Below are 18,457 nucleotides of genomic sequence, written 5' to 3'. Positions count from 1 at the left end.
AACAGAGCAAACACCAGCCAGCTGAAGGCCAGAGTTGTTGCTCTCCAAGGCCGAGCCCATCAGTGACGGTCACTGCGCCTCTGTGAATCACATTTAGGATAAAAAAAAACACAAGCAGCTGCTTTTTGCCACCAGAGAAGGGAGTGAGAAGATTTAAGAAACTGTACAGGCACCAAGGCCAGGGAAGGTGTGGGTAGGAGGTTCTCCAGGTGCTGGAGAGAAAGATGCTCTTGCAGCCTATGGAGAAGACCATGATGGAGTAGGTGTCCACACGTGGAAAGCCCATGGAAAAGGCTGAGACACCACCTGCAGCCTGTAGAGAAGCCCCATGCTAGAGCAGGTGGAGACATATAGAAGACTCTGTGACCCATGTTGAAGCAAGCCTCTGCCAGCATCTGCAGCCTGTGGAGAGAGACAGAGACAGAAATGAGCAAGAGAGAGAGAGACCCATGCTGGGGGAGGAGCTTGTGACCCCATGGAGGACCAGGCTGGAGCAGTCTGGGTTTGAGAGACTGAGAGACATTCTATGATTTTAGGACTGCACCCCAGTGATGGGGTGATCAATGCTGGAGCAACTGTTTCAGAGCTGTAGCCCCATGGCACAGGACTTTCACTGGAGAAGTTTATGCAGGACTGTGTCCCATGCATGGGACCCCATGCTGGAGCAGGCGAAGGGTGTGTGGACTGAGTCCCTCAGCCAAGAATGAAAACAACTCATACGGAAATGACCAAAACCCCCATTCCCCCATTCCCTGGCCGTCCCCATGCCACAATTCAGGGAGGGGAAGAAGAGAGTGAAATCATGAGTAAAGTGCAGTCTGCTAAGAAGGGAAGGGTAGGGGGAGGTGCTTTAAGATCTGGTCACACTTCTCATTACCCGACTCTGGTGTCACTGGGTGTGCAGTGCAGGGTCATAAATTAGAGAGTTTCTTTCCTTTATTCTGTGTTGAGTCTGTTTTGCCCATGACACTAAATGCAGAATGATCTGTCCCTGTCCTTATTTCAACTCCTGAGCTTCTCAGTATCTTTTTTCTCCCTGTCCAGCAGAAAAGGGGAGTGATAGATTGGCTTTGGTGGGTGTCTGGCCTCCAGCCAGGGCGAAACCACCATAATCATTCTGCCTGAAAATGCAGTTTTATCATGTGTGGTCTCCAGATCAGTTATGGTTTCTAGGTGAGTCAATAACAGGGAAATTGTGCTCTAAGTCTGTAGGTTTACAAACAAACAATGTTTCTCACTTTTTAACAGAGAACCTGGAAACCCTGAGGTACAGCTTGTTTTCTGTGATGTAATGTACTAGGCAGACCTTAATCTGAGACAGCACTGTCTAGTCCAAAAGCTATGAAGTAAACTGACAGAAATCAAGGTGGACTCCCACAAGAATCAAGAATGGCAGCAGCCAAAGTTCTGTGGAAAGTAATCTTGCATATTGTTGAAAGTTCATTTCAAACAATTCAGTAAGTTTTAATGAAATGGTATTTGTCCAAAACAAACAAACAAACATCTCCCAAACCAATCAACTCCCCCCCCCCAAAAAAAAAAAAATTAATAAAATATTTCTGAAATGTTTTAGTGATTGTAGGTCTGGATGAAAATGAAGCATGATTTATTATGATGAAAATTATTTATTTCTTAACTCTTCCATATATTCCATGTGTGACCCATAGAATATCAGGATATCTGTCTATCTTTTCACGAACGTAACAGGAATAAAAATACCACACTTTTTCTTATTTTTTTAGCTTTGCCTCCTCACATAGTAAATGTGTCAGGTAAAGAATGATAAATTGTATATGCATATAATACCTCAAATATAAGGAATATGCAGTTTATATATTAATGTTACAACATATTATGTTAATATTAAACTAATTTAAAAAAGCAAATAAACGCATCAGAATATTTTTGAAAAACAGCCACCCCAACACTGGAAATATTTCATGCTTACACAAATCTTTTCCACTACTATTTTTAAGAAATTAAAATCTTGTTGTTGCTTTCAGTTCATTGAATGTGTCTGTGCAGCACTGGCATTGCTAATAGAATAGTAAAGTCTTTACAATGCAAATAACACTATAGTATTTTTTATCTGCATATTATTCTTCTCTTTCTCAGAACTATATACTTAGTCTGAACTGTCTATGTTTTCAGGGAATGCTGCTTCTTTCAGTCTTTAATGTGGTCTAATCTTACAACATCCTGGGTGCAATAAGGCCTCAAAACTCAGGTCTTTGCATATTAAACACTGAGAGAAAGTGATAATAGTGTTTAAGGTTTTTTTTTAATTTAACCCCTTTTTATGTAGGGTTTAAATGTAAATCCAATTTTCATTTCCAGCTCCTAATTATCAATAAAATATTCAGTTTAGTAGAAACAGAGGAAAGGAAGATATGTGTTAAAATATTTCTCAATTTATCTTCCATTGTCAGTGACCTGTATACCAGTCCACTGAGTGCAAGGTGTCCCCAGACGTTACGTGTGCCAGGGATTAGTGAAGGCTTTTACAGGTAGGAGTGCAAAGAAAACATGTAATACCTGAGATAAGTCAACTAAACGGAAAAAAAAAGCAAATTTTAACTTTGAGAAGTGTGAGTCCACACACCTTGCTAGTGAGAAAATTGCTTGCCAGTGATATTACCGTAGAATAAAATACCAGAAGCTAAATTCAGAATCAACTGCCTATCCTAGTACTCCTGCAGCACGTTCTAAAGGTCTGTAGAGCTCATCCTCATTATGTTCATTTGAAGTAAATACTCAAGAACAGGCATCACACCTTTTTCTGTGGTTGGTTTTTTCCATTGCCTGTCGCTTATCAGTTAGACTATTTCTTTTTTTCCATCGGAAATGTCCCTTAAAGGAAACCAATGTGTTAAATAATTTGATAAGAAAAATGTAAATATAGTCAGGAAAATAAAATATCATTTATTAAAAACTAGGCAAAAAAAGTAAAATTTCTATGGGATTATCAATCTGAAAATCTGTGGAAGTTTGGCTAGATAAAAACAATCTTTGCTATTCAATGAAATAGATACTCTGCTGCATATCTAGGAACTCAGGCCTTCCACCATTGTCCTCAATTTCTCTGCCTCTTTTTCCTCTGACATTTTTGCTCTTCTGAGATTTCTCAATTCTGAAAGCCCAAATAATTGCATCCCATCTTCTCTTTCCTGTTCATCCCAGAATATTTGAGGTCATCCCAGCTGTGAAACTTTTGATCTAAAAGGCATTAAATTCTAACTCTCCTAGGAATCAAAAGGAAAACTCTTTAGGCTGAAGTATCCTCAGCTGAGACATAAGAAACTTGACAAGTAGTGTCCCTCAGGGGTCTATGCTGGGACTGGTTCTATTTAAAATTTTCATTAATGGCATTAACAGTGAGGTTGAGGGCACCCTCAGCAAGTTTGTAGATGACACCAAGCTGAGTGGTGCAGTTGACATGCCAGAAGGACAGAGTGTCATCCAGAGGGACCTGGACAAGCTGGAGAAATGGACCCAGGTGAATGTCATGAGGTTCAACAAGGCCATGTGCAAGGTCCTGCACATGAGTTGGGGCAACACTCTTCATCAATACAGGCTGGAAGATGAAGTGATAGAGAGCAGCCCTACAGAGAAGGACTTGGAGGTGTTGGTGGATGAGAAGCTCAACTTGAGCCAACAATGCATGCTTGCAGCTCAGAAGGCCAACTGTACCCTGGGCTGCATCAAAAGGAATGTGGCCAGCAGGGCAAGGGAGGTTATTCTGTCTCTCTACTCCACTCTCTCTCGTGAGACCTCCCCTGGAGTACTGTGCCCAGTTCTGGAGTCCCCAACATGAAAAGGACATGAAACTGTTGGAACAGGTCAAAAGGAGGGCCACGAAGATGATTAGAGGGCTGGAGCACCTCTCCTATGAAAACAGGCTGAAAAAGTTGTTCAGCCTGGAGAATAGAAGGGTCTGGGGTATCTTATAGTGGCCTTCCAGTACCAGTAAGAAGGGGGCTTACAGGAAAGCTGGGCAGGGACGTTTTAGAAGAGCATGTAGTGATAGGATGAGGGGGAATGGTTGTAAATTGGAAGGGGGTGGATTTAGATTGGATATTAGTAAGAAGTTCTTCACTATGAGGGTGGTGAGGCACTGGAACAGGTTGCCCAGGGAAGTGGTGGATGCCCCCTCCCTGACAGTGTCCAAGGCCGGGTTGGATGGAGCCTTGAGCAACCTGGTCTAGTGAGAAGTACCTCTGTCCATGGCAGAGGGATTGGTCCCTTTTAGCCCTAACCATTGTATGATTCTATGATTCTATGAAATCGGCATTTGGTTTTTAATTTAAATTTTTCAGGTTTACTCGAAGATAGTGGCTGCAGTGTTGGATAAAGAGGTCTCTATCTATAGTTTTGTATTTAGAACAGTTGCTTTAAAACATTTTCCTGCCTTCTCTTTCAAATAAACAATTTTTGAACCAATATCTACTTCTGTCTGTTTCGAACTAATGAGTAGGATTTTGGTGTGACTTTTTCTGATAAGGACTATCCATCTGAATCCTGTTGTCTTGTAAAGAGGAAGGAGGAATTACTTACTTTGACTTCCTCCTGTATGTATTACTTTGTTTGACAGATCTGAATTTATAACAAAATAATACACTTATCCCATAAGAACCGCTTACTTTCCATGATATGGTATGTCCAAATAAGCATAAGGAAGTCCAATGTGAAAAACTGATGATGCAGCCACATTCACTCTGAATTTTTCCAATTAGATTCCATCATTAATATACATGAAAGCAAAAACTTATTTTTTAAATGCTTCTATAACAAATCTGATTTTTCTAGTAGAACTTACAAATATTTTTTTCTGATTCATGCCTAAATATGATTTTCTTCCCTTCTTTAATCTAGCTGAAATGTATTTCTGGTATGTAAACAGACAGATATGTATAAATTGAGCATATATAAGCAAACTACTTTTTAGTTAAATTTCTGTGGGCTTAATTGCTGTATTTTTATAGGCGTTACATTTTAACTCCATCTTTATTTCCACGTGAAATAGTGAAGGGATACAAAAAGAGACTGCCTTAAGTGACTACCTTAGAGACGAAAAGTCATACAAACAATTATATTTCTGGTGTACAGTCCTAGCTTTACTATGTTGAAGTTTTTGTCCAGTTGCATGGCTAGCACTGATGAGTATTCACACACACACACACACACACACACAGAGACATGCACGCAATCTGATGGTTCAGAATACTTTGCTCAGAGCAAAATCAGACACCAGCGACATACTCAGATGTTCTGCAGAATTACTGTCATAGAATGATTTCAGTTGGAAAAGACCTTCAAGATCATCGTGTCCAACCAGCTATCCAGCCCTACTAGGTCCAACATTAGACCATGTCACCAAGTACAACATCTACTCTTCTTCTGAACACCTCCAGGGATGGTGATTCAACCACCTCCCTGGGCAGCCTGCTCCAATACCTAAAAACCCTTCCAGTAAAGATTTTTTTCCTAACATCCAACCTGAACTTCCCCTGACACAACTTCAGACTGTTTCCCCTTGTCCTGTCACTAGCTACCAGGGAGAAGAGTCCAACCCTCACCTCACTACAATCACCTTTTAGGTAGTTGTAGAGAATGATGAGGTCTTCCCTTGTTCTCCTTTACTCCAGAATAAACAATCTCAGCTCCCTCGGCTGCTCCTCATAAGATTTGTCTCTAAACCCTTCCCCACCTTTGTAGCCCTTCTCTGGACACTCTCAAGCATCTCAATGTCCTTGTAATGAGAGGCCCAAAAGTGAACACAGTAGTTGTGGTGCAGCCTCCCCAGTGCTGAGTACAGGGGAAGGATCACTTCCCTTCTGCTGGTCACACTGTTCCTGATGCAGGCCAGGATGCCATTGGCCTTCTTGGCCACCTGGGCTCACTGCTGGTTCATGTTCAGCTTGCTAGCTGTTTGCACGTTCATGTTGAGCACCCCGGCCAGAAAGATGTCTTTGTAGCTGATTTGAGATTTTGTTTTCCATTATTTTGCTTTACAAAGTTCTTTCAATATATTGTTCATTCTTATTTTCTTTGAAACATTAACATATGGGACTACTTACCTGTAATAGAGCTCTACCATTGTGCTGAGACACCTAGATAATTAATAGATGAGGTCAACTCCAGACATTTAAAAAAACCTGATTTAAGACAAAATTGCCTTGCACAGCTAATGGAGAAACAAAGAAATTGACTAATCAATATCTACATGAGATATTTGGGGTTGTTAAGCCTGAGGAAGAGAAGACTCCAGGGAGACCTTACTGTGACCTTTCAGTATCTAAGTGGGACTCATTAGAAAGATGAAAAGAAACCTTTTACTAAGGCCTGTGGTGACAGGCAAATGACAACAGTTTTAAACTGAGAGTAGATGGGGACTGAATGTAAGGAAGAATTTTTTTGTTTTGTTTTCCGCAGTGGGAACCAGTTGCTCAGAGAAGTTGTGGATGCCCCCTCTCTGGAAGTGTTCAGGGTCAGGTTGGGGCTTTGAGCAACCTGATCTAGTGAATGTTGTCCCTGCTTATTGCAGGGGTGTTGGTCTAGGTGATCTTTAAAGGTCTTTTTAAACAAAAACTGTTCTAGGATTCCACGAAAGAGGAGGCCAGTCCTGCCCGAGATGTGGATTTATGATGAGAACATAGCATTAAAACATACAATAGATGCACTCTCTGTGTTTATTCAGGTTTTGATATATTTTGAAATACTCAGGTAATGTTACTGTACACTTTAATATACTCCAGCTGACAAGGCATGAACTGGGTCAGGTGTTAATGGTCCACACATTGAATTAATAAGAATAAGGGTATATCTGAAAAAGCAATGGAAAAAGGGATGCTATTTGTTTCTTGTTAAATATACAACACAGTTTAATTTGATGCAAGAATTTTATGACTAAGTGCGCACAGATTGAAAAGTAAAAGGTTTTATTTTCTCTTATATTACAAGGCATTCTAGTATGTATGGATTTGTGCTAACCAAAGCAGAACCAAAATTGAAAACTATTAACAGTTCACTACAGTTTGATTTTTAATTAAATTATGTATGTTCATGCAATTAGTGTCTCTTTCCATGTTTTGAGAAGATACACCTTATATTTTCTGTTTAGGCAACACTGTGAAGATTTCCTTTTCCACCATATTAATCAGTAGCAAGTCAAAATTATATTCTCTGGTATGAGTTGTACAAGAGCACTGCAGAAAATCTTCAAGCTATTTTCCCAGACTTGGGATCCATGGCAGTTGATCTTTGGTTGTTCACAAAGACCCGATGTGTGACTGATGAATATAGCCCTTAAGCTTCAGAGTAGGAAACCACAGCAGAAGCAAAACTCTTCTCATGTTCAAAGTGTTTTGAGTCTGTTTCTTTTTTATCCACAGCATGGTCTGCCACTCTATCATGTCTGTCAATCCAGATGGGAAGACAGATGTAGCCAAAGCAAGTAGACTTGGAGAATTTGAGTGTGGATCTGCCTGGGGGTAGCGAGGCCCTACAGAGGGATCTGGACAGGCTGGAGAGCTGGGCTGAAGCCAATGGTATGAGGTTCAACAAGAGCAAATGCCGAGTCCTGCACTTTGGCCACAACAACCCCAGGCAGCGCTATAGGCTTGGGATGGAGTGGCTGGAGGACTGTGTGGAGGAAATGGACCTGGGGGTACTGATTGATGCACGGCTGAACATGAGCCGACAGTGTGCGCGGATGGCCAAGAGGGCCAACGGCATCCTGGCTTGCATCAAAAATAGTGTTACTAGTAGGAACAGGAAGGTGGTTGTCCCCCTGTACTCAGCACTTGTGAGGCCGCATCTCGAGTACTGTGTTCAGTTTTGGGCCCCTCACTACAGGAAAGACATTGAGGCCCTGGAATGCGTTCAGAGGAGGGCTACTAAGCTGGTGAGGGGTCTGGAACACAGGCCTTAAGAGGAGCGGCTGAGGGAGCTGGGATTGTTCAGCCTGGAGAAGAGGAGGCTCAGGGGAGACCTTATAGCTCTCTATAACTTCCTGAAGGGAGGTTGTAGTGAGCTGGGGGTTGGCCTCTTCTCCCGTGTAGACAGCAACAGAACTAGAGGGAATGGTATCAAGCTGCGCCAGGGGAGATTCAGGCTGGACATTAGGAAGCACTACTTCTCTGAAAGGGTAGTCAGGCACTGGAATGCACTGCCCAGGGAGGTGGTGGAGTCACCGACCCTGGGGGTGTTCAAGGAAAGACTGGATGTTGTATTGAGGGACATGGTTTAGTGGGAGCTAGTAGTAATAGGTGAATGGTTGGACTAGATGATCTTTTAGGTCTTTTCCAACCTTGATAATTCTGTGATTCTGTGATTCTGTGAATTTGGCTTCTCTTTATCCAGGAGAAGTATCCACTGGAGCCAAATGGAAACCAGCCATTTTGGTTCATTTGGGCATGTACTTTTTAGCATGCACTTTTTAACATTTTCAAAATATACAACATGTAAGGTTCCATTAGAATACTAAGACATGGGTAATCCTTTTTGCATTTTCTGTTTTCTTTCAGTTTCGCTTTTGTTTGTTGATAGTTTTCAGAAAAAGACATTTGAAGCCTATAGGCCCATATTTATGCTTGGAAGGAAGATGTCAGACAACAACTACTTCATTCTCCAAATTACTGAAAACATGTAGGCTAAAGAAACTACAATTATTAATGATGGTCCTTTCCCTTCATAAGCAGTGCAAGTGCAGAAGTGACCTGACCCAAACTTGCTTTGTTTCCCAGTAATCATGTAACACATGGCCTCTCCGATCCTGAGTGACCACCATAAAAGATGGAGCCCAAAGTCAGGAACTAAATTGACTCAGTGGACATGTGAACGTTCTAAAGACATTTTATATGAGTGGTCCATAGACTAAGGGAACGATATTCGTGTATTAAATCAAAGGTTGGGAAGAGGGGTGGTGGTTAATGAGATTGAACTATGAAGTGCAGTACCTGAGTATGATGTAAACGTTATAGAGGTTGTTCTGGTTTTGGCTACAGTAGAGTTAATTTTCTTCATAATGTGAGGCTATGTTTCGGATTTGTGCTAAAAACAGTGTTGATAATAAAAGCATGCTTTTATTGCTGCTGAGCAGGGCTTACACAGAGCCAAGACCTTTTTTGCTTCTCACAATGTCCCACCAGCCATAGGCTGGGGATGCACAGAGTTGGAATGGGGAACAGCCGAGGCAGCTGACCTCACTGACCCAAGGGATTTCCCATACTGCATGAAGTCGTGCTCATCATATAAAGCTGGGGGGAAGGTGGAAGGGTGAGCTGTTCATAGTGATGGTGTTTGTCTTCCTAAGTAACTGCTACTGGTGGTGGAGTCCTGCTTTCCTGGAAATAGCTGAACACCTGCCTGCCCATTCACTTCCTGTGAATGAGCTCTTTCTTTTGCTTTGCTTGTATGCATGTCTTTTGCTGTTAAACTGCCTTTATCTCAACCCACAAGTTTTCTCACCTTTATTCTTCCAATTTTCTCCCCTATCCCAAGGATGGTAGTGAGGGAGTGGTTGTGTAGTGCTTAGCTGCTGCTGGGATTAAACCATGACATCCATCCTGCTGATAAGATTGCAGCCCAGCAGATGTACACACATCTCCAACTCCTCTTGTTTATTTCCCATGCTACATCCATTTGCATAGAGGTGTTCAAGTTTGGCCTTGATGAAGTTGACTTACTGGCTGGAGTGGCTGGAATTCCTCTGTGCAGAATTTCAGGTGCTCTTCTGCTAACTTGGGATCCTTCTCCTGGCTCTGGGCATCTACTGCTGCCACTGGCACCCAGCTAGTAGGAAGCGGAATGCTTAAGGCACCCCTCTCACAGAAACTTTAATTTAAAGTGCTCTCCACCAGCTTGGCAAGCCTATGACCAAAGATGCTTTTCCCCTTTTCTGACTCAAATCTCTGACTTAATAATTCTTTCTCTTAACATATGATTTCACTAATCTTCTTCCCTCCCTTCATTTATAGAGGAAAAAGTCATGGTCATTTGTTTTAAAAGGGTAGGAAGGAGGACCCTGGGAACTAGTGACCTGTCAGCCTCACCTCTGTGCCAGGGAAGATAATGGAACAGATCCTCCTAGAAGCTATGCTGAGGCACATGGAGGACAGAGGGGGGATTTTTGACAGCCAGCATGGCTTTACTAGTCTTGCCTGAGCAATCTAGTGGCTTTCTACAATGGAGTGACTGCATCAGTGGACACGAGCAGAGCTACAGATGTCGTCTATCTGTATTTCTGCAAGGCCTTTGACTCGGTCTTCCCACAACATCCTTCTCTCTAAGTTGGAGGCAGGTGGATTTGATGAGTGGACTGTTCAGTGGATAAGGATATGGCCAGATGGTCTCATCCATACGGTTAATGCCTCCAAGTCCAGATGGAAGACAGTAACAAGCGGAGTTCCTCAAGGGTCTGTTCTGGGACCTGTGCTGTTTAATATCTTTATTAATGGTGTTAACAGTGAGATTGTGTGCACCCTCAGCAAATTTGCTGATGACACCAAGCTGAGTGGTGAAATTAATGTGCCAGAAGGATGGAATGCCATCCAGAGGGACCTGGACAGGCTGTAGAAGTGGGCCCATGTGAACCTCTTGAGGATCAACAAGGACAAGTGCAAGGTCCTGCACCTGGGTTGCGTCACCCATACAGGTTAGGAGATGATGTGCTTGAAAGCAGCCCCGAGGAGAAGAATTTAGGAGTACTTGTGGATGAGAACCAGGACAGGAGCCACCAATGTGAATCTGCAGCCCAGAAGGCCAACTGCATCCTGGGCTGCATCAAAAGAAATTTAGCCAGCAGGTCGAGAGAGGTGATTCTGCCCCTCTACTCTGCTCTGATGTGACCCCACCTGGAGTACTGTGTCCAGCTTTGGAGCTCTCAACGCAAGAAGGACATGGACCTGTTGGAGCACATCCAGAGGAGGTCCACAAAAATGATCAAAGAGCTGGAGCACCTCTCCTGTGAAGATAGGGTGAGAGAGTTGGGCTTTTTCAGCCTGGAGAAGAGAAGGCTCTGGGGAGACCTTAGAGTGGCCTTCCAGTCCCTGAAAGGAGCTTATAAGAAAGCTGGGGAAGAACTGTTCATGAGGGTATGTAGCAGTAGGACAAGGGGTAATGGTTTTAAACTAGAAATGGGCAAATGTAGGTTGGCTATTAAGAAAAAGTTCTTCAATATGAGCATGATAGATCACTGGAACAGGTTGCCCAGAGACATAGTGGAGGTCCCATCACTGGAGATATTCAGGGTCAGGCTTGATGAGGCTCTGAGTGACCTGATCTAGTGAAGATGTCCCTGCTTACTGAAGGGGGTTTGACTAGATGACCTTTAAAGGTCCCCTCCAACCTTTCATATTCTATGATTCTAATATAAAAACAATGCCAATTGAATGTGCATGGCTGAATATTTTACTAAAATATTTGTCTTGAAGCAAACTAACTAAGTATTTTTTTTGTAGTTTCAGCTGAAAATTAAATTGGATTTATTTTTTTTGTGTGAGGTGATTTTTTTTCTCACACATTGGTGAAAAACTAATAAAGATATCAGTAGTGAGAAAAGGCAAGTGATGAGACAGTGTGAAATTCTACAGAACTAAAATACAGTAATTGCATGATAAAATGTATTTTTCCAGGGCATGGTATATGTTTGAGCATCCAGTTTGCAAAACACATTTTTTATTTAAGCACATTATTTGGATTGGTACTACTTATATCCTGATCATCTATGTAGAGCATGGAGTCATTTTGTTTCTTCATGATGTCTAGGAGTCTGGTGGGAAGCAGTGCAGATTGGATATAAAAATTGATAATGCAGTGTGATAGAGAAAGAGCAATCATATTTTGTGTGTGTGATACTGCGTGATCTAAGTTCCAGGTCCTGATAGACTTCTTGCAGCCATGATGTTAGGTAAGAAAATGGAGAGTGAGGCGAAACCAGGATTTCCCCTTCATCTGTGATCTTCCTCCATAGACCTGCTCTGTAGCTGTACTTTCCCCCATCAGCTGTCTTAAACATTATGTCAGGTGACACATCATCCTATGGACATTTTACATCTTCTATCTCCAGTTATATTAGACAAGTTATTTTCTGTACAGTGATGTGGTTCTTTCTATTCATGTCATAAAAGGAGTAAGTAAAGGAGACTACTTCATCCAGTACATAGCAAGATCACAGGAAACCTAGTGCTAAATTAATTCAGAGCAATCTGCTTTGGGTGTTTGTGACAGATGGAAGCTGAGGCTGTCCTGAAGTTCCCTCATTCAATTTAGATGGTTGGTATAAATTTTAATATATGTTCTAGGTTGTAAACAGTAATTTGCTCCTACTCATTTCACAAGTCATGGTCATATAAATTTGCAATGCAACAAAAAGCATCACACCCTACAGACTTTTTTTTTCCTTTGGGGAACCAGTAAAAAAGCTGAAAATGAAACTTATGTTCTGAAGCATGCAGAAGAAAAAATGCAACATGTTCATTTATGTGAAGTCAGCTATAAAACACATTGAAATTATTTTATACAGATGACTTTGTTTCATATCACATAGCTTGCTTGCCTTAAAAAAATTAAAATCCTATTCAACACATCTGCTTATTCAGGTTGTACATTCCCAAACTACTGTGATTTACATTTGAATGAAGTTTCCAATTTTATTGAGTGACATGGAATCTAATTAGATTCTGCCTGTAAGAGAGGAGTGTCAATTATAAAAAGTAAGGCTCTGGAAAATTAGCCTAAATAAAATTTTACTGAACAGAACATGCAATTACAATCAACATCAGAGTGTTTCAATTATTACCTCTAGATTTTTATTTCTTATTTTATTTTCTCATGAAGAAATTAAGAGTCAAGAACCAAACTATTAGCTGTGTGTTATGGATGACATTAGAATATCTTCTTATATTATACGATGCAAAAGAATGTTGCCCAGTTTTAGTGCTATCGAATATCATGCATCCCTCTTAGGACTTAGTACTAGTAGAACATGAAACATACAGGATTTGATCAATAACCTTAATATGCAACACATTCAACACCGATGTCCACCTTTTGGCTGGGATAAAGTTAATTTTCCCAAGAAGGTGGGAGACGACATACCCAGGATAGCAGATTGAAACCCCCTCCAAGTTCAAGAATGGCCATCTTGACTTGCAGGAAATCAGGCAAAGGAAATCTGGAATGGTCCATCGTGATTTGCAGGAAATCAGGCTAAGATTATGATTAAACAAGGAGCTGCTCACATCACAAATATAAAGAAGTGGATAAGAGATTACAGCAGAGTCAGGTGATCTACAAGGAATATAGAGACACTGTCCTAGTGTGAGGACTGGAGAAAAGAACATCATCTTCAAAAAAGGGTAAAACTAAGAATCCTTAGAGCTACAGGCTGATAATTGCAATCTCTGGGAAGGTGATGGAGAAAATCCTCTTGGTAACCTTTCCCAAATATAAGAAGGACAGGAAGCTCACTGGAGAAGTCAGCATGGATTCATGAAGGGTAAGTCAAGCTTGATCAACTTGAGAGCCTTCTATAATTAGATGAGTGGCTTTATACACGAAGGGAGAACAGCAGAGATTTTTATCTCAACTTTACTGTGTCTTTCAACTGTCTCCCATAACATCCTCCTTGAGAAACTGATGAAGTGTAGGCTAGATAAGTGAACAGTTAGGTAGGCTGAAAACTAGATGAACTGTGAGGCTCAAACAGTTGTGATCAGTGACAAAAAATCTAACTGGATGCCATTCACCGCTACATTACCCAGAGAGTTGATACAGTGTCTAATATTGGTTTACATCTTTGTTAATGACTTACATGATTAGATACCCTCAGCAAGGCTGTGGATGATGCTTTTCATAACAACCGCAACCTGCTGGATGATGAAAACCTCACAAAGTTCTGTAAGACATCATGCTAAGACCTGCAGCCTGGAAGAAATAACCTAATGTACCAGTACTCACTGGTGATGGACAAACTGGAAAGTAGCTTTTCAGAAAAGCATTTGGGAGCCATAATTATAAATGAATTGACCTTATGCTCATGGTATGTTTTTTTTCCTTACTGAAAAAAACGCAAACCTAACAACAAAACCAAACAAAAACCAACCAACCAAAACAAAACCCACACTCCCCCCAAAAAAACCCCAAACCAACAAAACCCACAACCAAACCAACCTGATAGCAGCAGTGCACCCTCATGTGTTTCAATAAAGGAGCTCAGCACTTGATCACATTGATCCGAGTTGAGTACGTAAAACTTCGGCTCTGGCACCCTCATGGTGAAGATGGCCAACAGCACCCTGGGTTGCATAAGGAAGAGTGTTGCCATCAGGTAGAAGGAGGTGACATCTAGTTAGTCCTGGTGAAGTCACATCTGGATGCAGGGTCGAGGCCTCTGTTCCCCAGCGAAAGAGAGGTATGGACATACAGAAGAGAGTTCACTAAAGGTCCATGAAGCTGAATGAAGGAATGGAAGATTTGGCATAAAAGGAGACGATGAGACAACTGGGAGTGTTCAGCCTGGAGAAAAGAAAGCTTACTGTGGTTTTACCAATATCTTCCCAGTGCAAGGTGAAGAGGCAATAGACACAAATTTGAACACCAGGGATTCCATTTAAACAACACTCCTCTGTCCCCTTTTTCCTCTGAGATTGATCAAATACTGGAATACTTTGTCCAGACAGATTGTAGAGTCTCCATCTTTGGATGTATTCAAAACCCAACCAGACACAGTCCTGTACAATCTATTCTGGTTGACTAGTGATTAGAAAAATGATTCCCAAAGGCTGCTTTCCAAGTTGAGCTATTCTATGATTGTATGATTATACTTAAGAAATTAATCTGGTTTATTACACTTTCTGTTTCTTACCAAGTCCTTCTTCGTACACTGTTTTTATAATAGCTTATCTTTAACATGGCATGATACTGTTTTATCTCCAAAGTGTGCATTTTATACTGCCCGTAGATCCCTGTGTCAGGATCTGCAACCCTGCAAAATGGATAATGGTGTATTTATACAGGAAATAGCACAGGAAATAACTCTGAATCAGTATCAATAACTTAAGCTTAAGAACCTCTGTCCTTTAAGATTTATTCACAGTTAAATTCCATTGGGGATTAGCTGGATTCAATCTCAAGTACAGCATCAGGCATTACGTAGCTATGGGATGGAATGAGAGAAAAATATGTGCTGAAAAAACACAATCCTCCATTCACTTGAGTCTGAAAAGAGCAACAGTTTATCAGAGTCTACCACAGAGACGAGCTCGCAAATGTTTCTTTTATTTTGCTCAAGAAACATAAACTTTTATTAATTTTTTCTGTCCACGTCAAAGCACTCTTAGCAAATATTATCTTCAATCATACAGCTTTTCACAGATAAATTTGCAACTGTAGAACTGAATACAGAAGGTTCTTAAAAGCATTTTGCAATGTTCATTAGATGCTTCAAGAAATAGAGATATTTTATATTCATTGATGTGCAACAACATATTACAGTGATGGTATTGTTATACTATTTTAAGTTCCCCCCCCTTCTTTTATTTAATATTGGTAAAGAGTTCTTATGGCACAGTCTTTATAATGTTGCACGATAAGAAACTGCAGAATTATTTAACTCCAGATCTGTGCTGTTTGCTACTCCAGTATTAAGAAGGATATCAGTTAGAAGTGACCAATCATTAGAGTATAGAGACCATAACAAACACAACTATGTAAAAAAGATGGATATTTTTGAACTAAAATGACACCTTTCCCTCTTCCATTCCTCTGAACTCTGACTCCAGATTTAAGACTCTGTGAATGTGAACCTTATAAATCAAGGAATTTGTATGAGTTCAGACTCCAGAAATCAAAAAAGACAGTCAAAAGCATCAGAAATTCCCATTCCTTGCCTCAATAGAAGTACTTACAGAAAACAGCAGCATACAAGGGGCATATTTCTCTTTACCAACTATATGCCTGAATGTATATAGAAAGTAAGACAAACACAGATTTTTTATTTTAAGGATATGTTCATTTTACGCAGTCTTTGTTAATAAGAATGCAAAGAGCATTACTCACAACGTAGATTAAAAGTACTATTAAGAAGCATATTTTTTCCTATCTAGAGAAAAAGATGTCTTGTATGGCACTAGTTCCACATGCGTTGTGAATTACTGTAACAGGTTTAGATTCTATGATAATATCACTTTCTTTAATCTTCATTAAACCTGATGTGAATTTAATTCCTCTTTTCTGCCTCTGCTTGCAAATAATGGCAAGGCCAAATCTCAACTGGAGCATATTTGACTTCTTTTCTTTGTTGTCTAGTAAATGCAACCTATGCCTTTATCCATCTTTATTTCCCGAGCTTGTATAATATCACAGAATCACAGAATTGTAGGGGTTGGAAGGGACCTCAGGCGATGATCAGGTCCAACCCCCCTGCCAAAGCAGGTTCCTTAGGACAGAATATGTTGTCCTACTCCTATGTGAAGAGTCACCAGTTCCTGCCTTGTCTGATACTTCTCAGAATTCTGAGCACCTTAACTGAATGTGTACATTTTTTTTTGACTTGTCATTGGTTTGCTTTCACTCACATGAAAAAATACACAACACCCTTTCTGTCTTGTGTTCTGTCCACTCTGAGTTTGTCTCGGTAGGTAGCAGCTGGTCATATTTATGCTTTGCCATAAGTAAGGCTGAGACATGGAGTTTCATGGTGTCAGTGTATTCCGAGTGGTTTACTTCCTCAGCTCAGCTGATAAAATAACAAGATTTAAATCAGGAAAGGGAACAAATCTGTTCTCTTGAACGTAAACCCAAACAAATGAAAATAATCTGTGTATCTGTACTAAGTAACAGCTGAAAAGTAAGTCTTAGGTCCCTTTATACCACTGACATCCCTTGCCACAGAGTCCATAATCCTGACGGTTTAAGCCAGCCACTCAAAAGAAACTGAAGCAAAGTGTCAGATCAATTTAATCATTTACTGATTTGCCCTTCAGTTATGATAAGTGATGGATCAGATTAAATTCCCTGAGTGCTTTCTTTCAAATGTACCAAGTGTGAATATCATACCTTTATCAAAGACACCTTCTGCTTTTTGAATCTTATTACACTCTCTGATTCAACTAAGGCTACATGCAATACTGTTGTTAATTGTCTAACTGCCTTTACTTTGTGTGAGAATAAAAGAAAAGGTATCCAGCAAACCCTCTGTACATTGACTACAATTCTACTGCTATCAGGAAAGTACGCATCCAGAGAATTATTCCTCCTGATGTCGTCAGGGCTATTATCTATCTCTCTCACATTGTTTCTTGATTCCATTGCTATCTTTTGGTTTGGCCTTCAATTGCTATTCCTGCTATACAGAACAAGAATTAAAAATCTATGGCCTTAAACATTTCTGCATAAATTTTGTAGAATTTGATAATGTATTTTCTGGCTGTTTTCCCAATGTTTACCCGCTGACTTTATCTAGTGTTGGAACACTCTCTGGTATTGCTAACAGTAATACATATAACATTGCAAATGTATTAATGTTTTCTGCTGCATAGTTTCCAGTACTATTTATATATGAAAGTATTGATTTATTCCTTTCCTGTCTTTCTGGCTATTTTATTCCATGTTTGTTTACTGAATGCACATTGTGCTAATTCTTGTTTTCTCATTCATCGGGATACTAAAGGGCAGTATCTAAAGAGTAACTGTCTGCATTCACATAGGAACTGCTCTCATTTCTCTATTTGTCTCAGATTTTTTTTATCCTCAGCTCTTTGTTACTTCCTATGTCCTAAGGAAACATCCAAGGAATTATTTTCTGTGCAGGTGACTGTTAGATGGACATGAAGGGATTGCCCATACTCAAACAAAATTTAAGTCCAGTTAGGATTAGTGCCAAAGTCTTTATATAAATTGGTAGTCACTGATGTTCAGTAGGATAGAATGAATGCCAGTACATATGGGCCAGTGGCATTTGTTGTAACACATACTACTCTCCTACTAGACCTACATTAATACAATTATATCTGCTAAGCTTTCATCACATTCTAATATCTGTATATATTAAAAGTCCAAAAAGTACTTTATGACAACCAACTATGGGATTTCCAATGGTAAACTTAAAAGTGTGCATTTTTAGGTGATTGAGTTGTAAGTGCGCTTCTGTATCACATAGGCTTTTTGGAGCAGCCTGTGGAAGTCAATCAGAAGAAGGCATAGCATGCAGGAATACCAGTGCAGACTACTGATCAAATGACAACTGACTTGTAATTAAGAGGATGTTTCTCAGGTATCCTGGTTTCAGCTGGCATGGAGCTAGTTTTCTTCCTGGTAGCTGGTATAGTGCTGTGTTTTTGATTTAGGATGAGAATAATGTTGATAACACACTGATGTGTTTAGCTGTTGCTGGGTAGTTGTAGTGTCTACACTAAGTCAAGGGTTTTTCAGCTTCTCACATCCTGCCAGGTGCACA

This window comes from Gallinula chloropus (assembly GCF_964237585.1).
Source record: "Gallinula chloropus genome assembly, chromosome: 2".
NCBI classification, from domain to species: Eukaryota; Metazoa; Chordata; class Aves; order Gruiformes; family Rallidae; genus Gallinula; species Gallinula chloropus.
Note: the sequence above shows the minus strand (reverse complement) of the source record.